Genomic DNA, 11,875 nt, shown 5'->3' on the forward strand with positions numbered 1-11,875 from the left:
GAACAGATTAAACATTAATCATGTGCAACAGATGGTGATATGAGACACAACGACATCAATTTCAAACTCAAAATTAAATCAGAACTATGACAATTTCAAGACTATAACCAACAGAGACTTGAATGCTTTTATCTTTGGAAAGGCTTTATCTTTGGAGATAGCGGGCTGGATGGTCAAACAGGTTGGTAGAAGCATTTGGGATGCCATAAGATTGACGGGCATCTCCTTTCATGGAATGAAAATGTCCTGTAACTTCTATGTAATTGGGTAAATTCATAGGTTCCGGATCAGGACTAGCAGTTTACAGTTCAAACAAGGCTGGCATTTTCAAAAAAGATGTAAAGCCTCTTGAGACTAGATTAAAGACAGATATGTTGGCTCTCCTTGCCAATGTAGGGAGTAGTAATATTTCTCCCAAAAAACTTTTTCGGGAGGGTCTAATTAAAATAGGCCCATGAGAAGCAGCCACACTGTTGGCTGCAAGTCCTTGTCGAACAGCTGATAGACCCCTAAGAAGTTCCAAGTTCTGCTCAAGCGTCTTAGAGAAACCAATACCAGGGTCTGTTATAATTCTCCATGTAGGTATACCAAACGATTTTGCATTCTTTATCTGTAACCATAACTCATTAGCAACTTCTTTACATACATCCCCATAGGTTGTATTTTCATCGTTCTGTATTGTTGATGGTTCCCCCCTCATATGCATTAAGATATAAGGGACAACGAGATCTAAAACTGTAGAAAACATGTTGGGATCCAAACGACCTCCAAATATATCGTTCACAACATGAGCTCCATTTCTTACTGCCTCAGATGCAACTTTAGCATCAAATGTATCTACTGATAGGATTTTACCTTTAGCTTCAGGAATCTACACCACTGCTTCTAAAACTGGAAAAATCTAAGACAATTCCTCCTCTGTTGAAATTCTTGATGTTGTTGGCCTGGTTGACTGTGCTCCAATGTCAATCATATCCGCTCCAGATATTATCCGTCTAACATGATGATCTGCATTACCTACAGATGTGTATCATCCCCCATCACTAAAACTATCTGGTGTTAAATTTAAAACACCCATGACATGAGCTTTTCTCGATGAATCTAATAACTCATTTCCAATGGGAAAAACTCTCTTCATTCCCTCTCGTCCCATAAGGTCTTCCCCTCCAATTTTCTCCCATGCCTCAAATATGCCGCCATTTCTTCCCGACAAGGCGTGCCAACAAGAACAATGTCGTTGTCAGCTACCAATCCAAGAAGGTCTACAAGCGGAGCAAGAACAAAGGGTCGCTCCCACAAATTCTGATGGGGTATTTTGAGCGTATCCGATGAAACCTTGAGCTTGCCATAGAATAAAATTTCCAAATCAATAGGCCGAGGCCCATACCTTATGCCCTCAATCCGGCCTAATCCCTTTTCAATTTCTTTTAGAACTGTCAACAAGGCATGCAAACCAAGTTTTGTGATTTCCCTTATTACGGAGTTAAGGTAGCAAAGTTGATCAGTTACATATGCAGGTTTGGTCTCGTATAAGTTTGCGTGCTTTGTAATATAGACACCAGCTTTCCCCATCATGCTCAAAGCTCTATTGAAATTTTCAACTCTGTTGCCAACATTGTTGCCCAAAGCAATGACCACTACCTCCACTGGGGAGTGAACTTCAATGCAAGATTCAGAGGCTGATGAGTATGCAAAGGAATCCCAAGAAGAAGAAACCTGCCCCAAAGCTGCAAAAGATAGATCCAGAGACAATTGTTTCAATGAAGGATTCATGAAAATGGTTTATTTGCCCATTTGCATTAGCTTAGACCAACTGCCTAACGTGCAGGTGAAATTCAGTGCTAATGTCTAGTGCATACATACATACAGAAAGAGTGTGTGTGCACCCCTACTGCAAGAGGCTCTAGCATAGAGAATGAATTTGATATAAGCCTGCCTGTGGAAGAGGCTCTATTTCTAATTTTGAAATTTATCTTGATATTATTGTCTAGTCATTAATGAAACTTGGAAGTGGTTCCTATCTTATATAGAATATACAAATGCCCAACAAATAAAATCACATGGAAGGTAAATTAATGAAAGAAATGAATTTATTATGAGGGAGAAGACTTACCAGCATTCTGGGAACCCCACGGACTGATTCCTCCAAAGCCAAGTCTGAATCCTCTATAAAAGAAGCGGGGGCTAACTCCAAGCCTCATATTGAGACAAGTTTCATCAAACCCAAATACCCCTCAGATTGGATTCCTCCCTGTGTTAATCAGATGCCCATGACATAAACAGAGAACAAAAATTAACCAGCTCAACCAGAATAGCAATGGTGTGTGAACCAGAATAAACAAGAATGGGATTGGTTATTGAAGTCTCTGACTGGCTTCAAGAAACTAAGGAAACAATGTCATTTACAATTTGACAGAATCCTAGAGAATGGCAGGAAAACACTCAACAAATACTGCTATCAGAACCTTATAATGCCCAAAATCTACATCAATTGTCATACCTGCCAATTGGGTTGTCCCCTTCTCAACTCTCTCAGGAAAACTCTTGCAACACCTTGTCACAGGATTACACACATAGTAATTGACAAGACCACTTCTCCATTGCTTAAACTCCGAAAAGCACCGTAAATTACCAGAAGAGGCCTCCAAGTAGATAAAACTAGGTGGAATGGACAATTTAAACCCAATCTTGAAGGGCAGACGAAGCCACTTAGTAATACCGTCTTTCGATGTTCCTTTTGCGGAACCCAATTGAAATTTTTTGGAGCAGTTTGGCCTCCTGGTGTTCGATATTCCACCATTGCTGACCTCTGGGTATCTTTGAAGTGACATTATTCCATAATGTTATCCTTTGTAAAGGGAGATTTCGTAGATATCTTTAAGCGTGTGCCAGAAGGAAGATCCTGCAAATTACTTTCGGCTATTACCTATACCGAAGGATTCAAGTGTCTTCCTCGGTGCTGGAAGCCCTTGAATTGTAGAACAACCCGAGGACCTGCAGGCAGGGCAAGACAAGAAACAGAGAATTGGCCAGATTAAACAAAACAAAAAAAAGAATGTTTAGATACCTAATGTGTAAATGGCTAAAACCGCTAAAGGACTGCTAACCCATCAACGAAAATTAGGCTTACTCACACCCTGTGAAACTGGATTCTGGATGGTATTCAGGTAGTAGTTTGTAGTAGTAGTGGATAGGCAAGACACAGAGATCGGTTCATTGTAACATCGAGAACTAGCCACTCAGAAGGCAACCCTAGCTAAGTTAGGGTTTTGCAGAGCGTTTTCACGGAGCTTGGCATCAAACAACCGAGTTGTTCCTCATGGTGTCTAGTAATGAAGAGGGTATGGTTAGAGTTAGATGCAGCCATGGAACCAACTTGAAAGAACTGTAAATGGGACTATGGTTATAATAGTGAAAATCAAGATTTAGTTGATTTTAGTTAGTAGCATCTAATGGTGGAAAAACATTTAATCATCTAACAATGGAGCTAACGGTTAGAATTATGACAGAAAGGCGGTTAGGGAAATTTATTTTAGAGGGGAACACCTTACAACGTAAATATATTCTAATGGTTACATGCAATTTGATCATGGTATGGAAATTTGATTTGGTCTATCATGGTATGGGTTATAACCATATATAAACCTTCTAACAATATTCTACTTTTTTTACATATGCGTTGAAACAAAAATGCCTAAATTTTATGGCATGTTTTGTTATTATATGTTTATTTTAATAAACATTTTGGTTTTGTTTTGTTATTATATGATAATTTTTAATTATTATTTTTTATTTTGTCTTTTATGCAAGGTAAGGAGCCAATGACTAGGGGCCAATTGTTAATGGCTAATGGGCTGCCATGTGGGTCCCACTCGCTTACTAGGATTCCATATGGCACACTGTGGGCCCTACTTTTTCCCTTGTCATGTCAAACTTTGAAGAGCTCTATCTCCCTCATACGAACTCATATTTGAGTGTCATTTGTGTCGTTAGAATCAAGGCAGTGAGAACTTAGATCTAATGCTAGGTTTGTTGTGATTTGACCACTTTGAATTTTGACCATTTATGAGTGTGTTTGGAGCCACTTGGATCATTGAGGGTTCAAAATCGATCAGGAAAGGAAAATTTTAATTTTATTATACCCCATAAACATCCATTTTATCAAAATTATAATTGGTCAACGATGAGAATTGTTGGGTGCAAGAATTGCAGTTCAACAAACTCCTTCAACCCGGGGCTACATAAGCTAAGAGGCATAGCACAGGAAATGCAAAGAAATGATATGAACCTTCACTAAATCTATTCCTATCTTTCTTAATTACAGTTTGCAAAATCCAAAATATTACACGACAAATAATACCAAGAGAATTTTGGTGCTGGAATGAAAAAGAAAGTACTTTGCAGAAACTTAATAAAAGGAACTTCAAATTGTCATGAACAATATTGATCAATAAAAGATAAGTATTTGAGACTAAGTCCAGTGCAGTCATAGGACAAAGAAGTAATTAAACTGTTAAGGACATTTGTCTTCATTAAAGATTTTCCTTCCTGCACTAAACCATCGTTCCTGCATCGTAACGATGTTCCTATATTGAAGCGATGTTCCTGTAGTGGAAGTATGTATTGTGCCTGCACTGAAGATTTTGACCTCAATACAAGAGCTCTGGGTTCTTGTACCAGAGAAATCTGTTCATGTACTAGGATATCGATTCCTGTACTGAAAAAAAGGTTCCTATACCAAGAAATCATCATTCTTGTACTGCATTTCCAAACCACTTGCAGAAAATGAAAAGGGTGTTAACTATGAATAAATTGCAAGGTGAAATAGAGCTGAGGGAATAAACATTCATAAGCAAAAGACTCTTTAACTAATCACACATTCAGGAATGAAAGGAACTTCGAAAGTCAAAGAAAAATCCTTGCTAGAGCAGGAAACTTCTTGCATGTGAAAAATAACTATCTGATCAAAATACAAGCAGGCTTCTTCCTGAGATGACTGTTATTATGTAAATCATATCTGCACTTATTATAAATATAATTTTTATCTTAGAGGTCCCTTCAATAATTTCAGTGTTAAACTGAGTTACTTCCACAAGGGAAATGAGTGTAAGCACAAATCTATATAATGAAAACAATGTTTCTTTAAATCTCATAAAGATAAATTAATTTTGAACTGAACTTTCATACTCAAAATTCTTGGAAACTTCACTTAGAAATAAAACATGATTTGCAGAAGAAAGAAAATGAACTTGCAGGAAATAAAAGGACTTCCAGAAATAAACTAAGCAACCTTCACTTGCAAAAATGAAAATGCATCGGTGCAAGTAACTAAAACGCACTCCTTTTGTAGAAAGAAAATTAAACACATATCAAAGGAAAGCAGGGTTAACACAAAAGGCAGGAAATAAACACGCCCAAGCCTGCACACTTTGGATATGAATCACACAGCTTATGAAGCAACCAAAGTTTGTTAACTATGAAAGAACACATTATAACCTGCTCAAACCTGGCATAAAAATAAGCGTAACACACCTCACGAAAAAGAGAGAATGAGATGGGTTGGATGGGCCCTAGCCAACCAACTCGTTTTCCTACTACGAGATCTAGAACTTCAAGCACTCAAATAATACATCACAAAGATATTAGAACAGGAAAATGCATAATTGGTGTAGTCCTTCGTATTAAACTTCAAAAGTAGAAAATATACATCATGGATCCTAGATCCAACCCAGAAAACATGGCGATACCAAAAGTTACAGTATAAACCAAAATTTCACCAACAAGTTGTTAAGAAAATACTAAACAAGGGTTCTCAGTCGAAGCCCTGGTCCTCACATCCCGCATATTCCTCTACTCTCCGAGCCCAACAAATATGACTGATCTTCTAGCAAAGAATCCACCAAGTTTGTCAAGTTGTCTCGGTCGTAAGCAGTGAACCAAGTTGATGTTGTTAGCTACCTCGGAAGTGCAAGAACAATGGACGGTACAAGAATCACTCCTACACCAACCCATCTTCCACATTGATTAATACTTTCTCCTTATCAAATTACCTTAGGAAAGAGACCATATAAGTTTCAAAGGTAAATAAGATATTAAATCCTTTTATTCAATAGTTAAATTCATATATAAACCTTAATAAGAAAACCATGAAAGAAGTGCAGGAATGAGTACAAGTTTAAGAGAAGTGCAGGAATAAATAGGCTCCAAGGTTAAAATAGAGGCTTAGGTAGTGTGTTCAAGGTAAGATAGAGGTTAAAAATAGGACAATTCTGTTGACCAACATCCTCCCATCCCCATCTTGTTGTGTGTCCTCACACAACCTTACCTTCTACAAAAAAATGGCATGGAGAGCTCCCTTTAATCATGTATCTAAATACTGATCCTTGTCTTCATTGTCTTCAACTTCTTACTGCAAGCCTTCTTAAGTTGTTTGACCACTTTCCTAAGGTGACCATAGCATTTAGATGCTCGAAATTTCCACACCTTTTCCTGTCACTTTCGCTCTTGCACCTCCTCCATTAATCCAACATTCCTACTCTACACCATTGTGTTCTAATCTTTAATAGCCTAGTTCAACACTTCAAGTCTATAAATTTGTTGTTTCAATTCTTCGACCCGACTGTGCATATAGAAAGCAGGGACTTCCTTGTTGAGTTCTTCATGTACCAGAATCCCTTCAACAACCGACTTATGACAAGTACCAGTGTCATCGAGGGAAATCTCACATTGTGTCTCAAGACTTCAAGGAGCGGTACCCTTAGCCTGATCCACTGATGGCTCCTTTCCTGCACTTTCACTATGTATATGAGATGTTTTCCTTTTCTTTACTTTGTTAATTAATGTTTTCATAGGAGTGTTATCCTCTTCTTCCACACAACCTGCACTAAACACAGAATAGATTGTGGCATCTGCAAGGAGAGAGAGAGTATCTTTAATTGGTGAATTAAACTGGGGTTATCTGCAGAGGGGGATACTCCTCTAAATCATTGATGTTCCTGCACTCGAAAGTGTTGCGGCATATCTGAAGAAAGAGGTTTCTAATAAAAATACAATATACTGGTTAAATCTTGAAAAATTTGCAAAGTTTTCAAAGGAGGTTTTGTTCGCCAGTTCTTGGTATTATCATGTGCCTTCCAATATGATCCATGAATTCTCATAAGATCCTACAATACAGTCCATGAGGGAAAAAGAAGAAGCGGGAAAGGGGTAAATTTTCAGAATGGGAAGGAGATCAATTAGGGAATTCAAGAGTGAGACCAATCCAAGAGGGGTATAAGGAGAAGGGATAGGGAAAAAGAAATTCAGGCAAAAAGAGGGAAAAACGAAATCAGATAAGGAAAATTTATTGTTGAAGAAAGGGATGGTCAATATTAATAGGACAAGAAAGAAGAATTGTAGAGGGAAATCTACAAAAAATGAATGAGAATAAAGGCAGAGTTTCACCTCAAAATCTTCCTAAATAGTGTTGAACCAAAAATAACTGCAGTGGGAATTGAGTGTTGCTCGCATAAAAACTTTCATGTCAGTTGTCCCAAACTTGGATAAGGGATCGGTTCCTACACTTAAAAACTTGATTCTTGTTGGTGACAGTTAGCACATATAAAGATCAAGCAACATTCTCATTTTATTAAAATTTGATCCTCCTGCCAGCATGCTAGTTTTCAGGTGGATCCTTCTGTGATCATGTTAGTAAACTGATTTTCACAATCACAGGCAAAAGATTTTTTTTTCTTTTTAATTTTTGTCATATTTTTTTGGATTTCCTTTTTTTTTTTTTTTGATTTCTTGAAAATAAAGAGTCATATTTCTAATAGGTTGGCACAACCACCTACCATCTTTAGTTTAGATTGTTGCTACACTTGCTACATAAAATCGTCCTTTGTGAGGGGTTGAAAATATACTTTAAGTCTATGCCCATTCACAAGGAATACTAGTTCTCGCGCATCAATAGTTTTAACTTCTACTGCCCCATTTTCAAAAAATTTAACCACTTAATAAGGTCCCATCTAGCGTGGACGAAATTTCCCTTTAAAATGTTTAAATCTATAGTCATAAAGGAGTACCCAATCACTTGGTTGGAACTGCTTATTTCTGATCAACTTGTCATGCCACTTCTTGTGTTGTTGTTGCACTAACACATTCTGTTGAACAACATCTCTTCAAAATTCATCTAACTCATTTAACTGCAATAGATGTTGTTGTTGTGCTTCTGAGAGATCTAACCCCAATTGAACTACACTTCGGAAAGTTTTTATCTGGAACTCAATTGGCAAAAGGACTTGTTTTCTGTATACCAACTCACCCCGTATTGTTCCTCCAGGTGATTCGATAAGCCCATAAGGCTTTAGGCAATTTGCTAGCCCAATCCTTTCTATACATATTTACTATTTTGGTAAGGATGGATTCAATCACCTTATTGGTAGACTCCACCTGGCCATTTTCTTGCGAGTGATATGGTGTAGATTTCCTGTGCCGAATTTTGTATTGATCCATAACACCCTGAACCAGATTAGATATAAAATGTGGTCCATTATCAGTAACAATCTCTCTAGGAACACCAAATCTAGTAAAAAATTCATTAAACAAAAATTCAACAACAAATTTTTCTGTAGCAAAAGAAAAAACTTTAACCTATACCCATTTTGTAACAAAATATGTACAAACCAAAATATGTTTTTTATTTGAATATGTTGGATTTATAAGTCCTACAATATTAATATCCCATTTTTCAAAATGCTCAATCATAACCCAAGGACATAAAGGCATTGCATTGGCCTGGACAAGCTGACCCATTCGCAGACAGCTATCACATCACTTGACATATTGTTTGGCATCCTTAAACAAGGAAGGCCAAAAATAGTCAACTCGTAAAATATTATATGCAGTTCTCTTGTCAGCAAAATGGCCCCCACAAGGTTCATCATGGGAAGATTTCAAAATGTCAAACACTTCTGCCTCTCTTACACATCTATGAATAATGAGATCTGGTCCAGTGTAAAAGAGGTCCCCTTGGATCCAAGAATATGAAGAACTTTTTTGTATGATATTCCGCTTTCCACGAGAATATAAGTGAGGTGGTGTTTTTCTGGTGACTAAATAATTAGCCATGTCAGTAAACCACAGGGATTTTGTTGACACAACAAAAAGATGTTCATCAGGGAAATCATCATTAACAGGAATTACTTCACCAGGATTATTCAATCTAGATTAATAACCAGCTACAACATTAGATTTTCCTAGTCTATCAATAATAGTAACATTAAATTCCTATAACAAAAGTAGCCACCTGGTCACTCTACTGCTATTCAATGGTTTATTCATCAAATATTTTATAGCAGAATGGTCAGTATGTACAAAAACTTCATATCATGTAATATAGTGTATGAATTTATTAACAGGAAAAATTATGGCTAAAAACTCCTTCTGAGTTACTGTGTAGTTTAACTCGGTAGGTGACAAGTTTTCACTGATGAAGTAAATATCATAGAACTGCTAGTTCTCTTCCTATCCTAGAGGTGTGCCAATGGCAATATTTGAGGCATCAGAGGAAATATAAAATGGTAGGGACCAGTGAGGCCTCTCAAAAATGGTGCTTGTACTAATTTTTCCTTTCATGTCTCAAAAGACTGTTTGCAAGCCATGGACCAAGAGAACTCACTATCCTTGGCTAATATTAAGAAAAGGTGGGTAGTTACCCTAGAAACCCTAGAAAAGTTCTCAATGAATCTCCTGTAATAGCCCGCATGTCCCAGGAATCCTCTCGCTTCCCTTTGTGTTTTGGGTGTAGGAAGACACAAAATAACTTTTATTTTAAGAAGAATCTTTGGCGAAAATCACATAGAGATATTATTTTTGTCGATGCATTTCGAACCAACCTGTGTGGTTCATCGTCAGGACAAGTTGAGGAGTCAGATCATGGCTGCAAAATAAACAGGGAGTGCAGATCATCAAACAGCTAGGTTTACCATCAATGGCTATATAACGGCTATAATGTTAAAAAGTCAAAAGTAATTACTTCTAATAATAGAATAATATCATAATTATAATATATTATAAATTAGAATGTTATATTAATTAAAATATTTTCAATTAGGATATTAAATAAATTATTTAATTCCTTTTTTCATTTTTAATTTATTATATCATATAGATGCGTGAAGGGGTTTTTCATTTTTATTCTAATTAGAATGTTATAATATTAATTTTATTAAGTATTGAATCAAATGTGAAAAATAAAAATTAAAGTTCAATTTACATTATTATGAAAAATAAAATAAATAAATAAAAAATAAATTAATAAATAAATTAAAATATATATATATATATATATATATATATATATATATATATATATATATATATATATAACAAAATAAAATAAAATAATAAAAGAAAGAAAAAGAAGGTAAATAAAATTTTAATAGTAAAAAATAAATATTAGAGAATTCAAGACCTAGAAAAAATTATCCAAAAAAAAAAAATACTAAAGGGAGAAAACGACTAGGAGGAGAGGGCTGGGACCCAACAACTACTGATCTTCCAGCCATCCTCTCTATTAAGATTGTTTAGCCTTTTTTCAATCTCAAGGGCTTCCCTAAATTTCCGGTGATGAAATTGCGACACTCTAGCAATCACACTAGCATCTTCGATGCAGACATGATGATTGGTTTTCTCAACATGTTCTGCTAAAGTGGAAGACTTGGTTCTCATATGCTTGAGGTCAACTGCGTGCTCACTAATCCTTTGGTTAATGGAGCGACCAGTCTCACTGATATAGGGGGTCCCACAAGAACAAGGAATAATATAAACACCTTTCATGTCCTTGGGGTCGATAGGATCCTTCACAGATCTGAGGGACTTATGAATGCTGTTAAGAGGTCTAAAAGTTGCAGGGACATTATGCTTCTTAAGAATCCTCGCAATCCTATCCGTGGTCCCTTGGACATAAGGAAGATGGACACCAGGAATCCGATCCTTAGGTTCTCTTTAACGAATTCTTAGTTGCTTTGAGGAAGGCCTTTTGTCTTAAATGTATGTTATAACCATTCTCAACAAAGACATTAAGGAGATGGGACTTCTCCTCCTCAAAGCTCCTTTCACCAGAGCTCCTTAAGGCACGAGTCGCTAGGGTGTTGAGAACACCTAACTTCTAGGCTGGGAAATGGTGGGAACTAGCATGAAGATACTGCTCTATATGAGTTTTCTTGCGAAACACTTGGTGGGAGAGGGAACCATCCTCATTCTTTGAGATAATAATATCAAGGAACGGGAGGCAACCATCGACTTCTTATTCCTTAGTGAACTTGATGGCCGAGGATTGATTATTGAGATGATCGAAGAAGAGATCTAACTCCTCTTGGCTGTGAGACCAGATGACATTACTGTCATCCATATAACGCTTCCAAATCTTGGGCAGGAGATGGGATGAGTTCAGAGCCTTGGATTCAAAATCCTCCATAAAAAGATTAGCAATAATAGGGGATAGGGTGAGCCCATGGCAACTCCACAGGTTTGCTCAAAGAACTCACCTTCAAAACTGAAAAAGCTCGACGCAAGGAAGATCTCAACTAACCGAGTGGTATCAGGATCAGTTAGACGGTCGATTATTGCCAAGGCCTCATTTATAGGGATGCACGTGTAGAGGGAAACCACATCAAAACTGACAAGAATGTCCCAGGAGTCGAGCTTGATGTCCTTGAGCTCCTCAATAAAGGAAGTGGAGTCTTTAACAAAGGACCCTGTGCAACCAACTAAGGGTTTAAGCTTAGAGGCAAGGAACTTAGCAAGAAGATAGGTCAGACCTCCAATGGTGTTGACAATGGGCCTAAGGGGAGCTCCTTCCTTATGAATTTTCGGGAGCACATAGATTCTAGGG

The 11,875-nt window shown here is 37.0% G+C and overlaps 1 pseudogene; it reads right to left on the minus strand.

The window, feature by feature from the left end:
* Nucleotides 1-301: 301 nt before the first annotated feature.
* LOC149173373 (folate synthesis bifunctional protein, mitochondrial pseudogene) lies at nt 302-2,201 on the minus strand (annotated as a pseudogene).
* Between the last annotated feature and the right edge of the window lie 9,674 nt (nt 2,202-11,875).

The sequence above is a fragment of the Pinus tabuliformis genome, chromosome 4_2 (assembly GCF_031772625.1).
Source record: "Pinus tabuliformis cultivar Carrire ecotype Pingquan chromosome 4_2, CPIR1, whole genome shotgun sequence".
NCBI classification, from domain to species: domain Eukaryota; kingdom Viridiplantae; phylum Streptophyta; class Pinopsida; order Pinales; family Pinaceae; genus Pinus; species Pinus tabuliformis.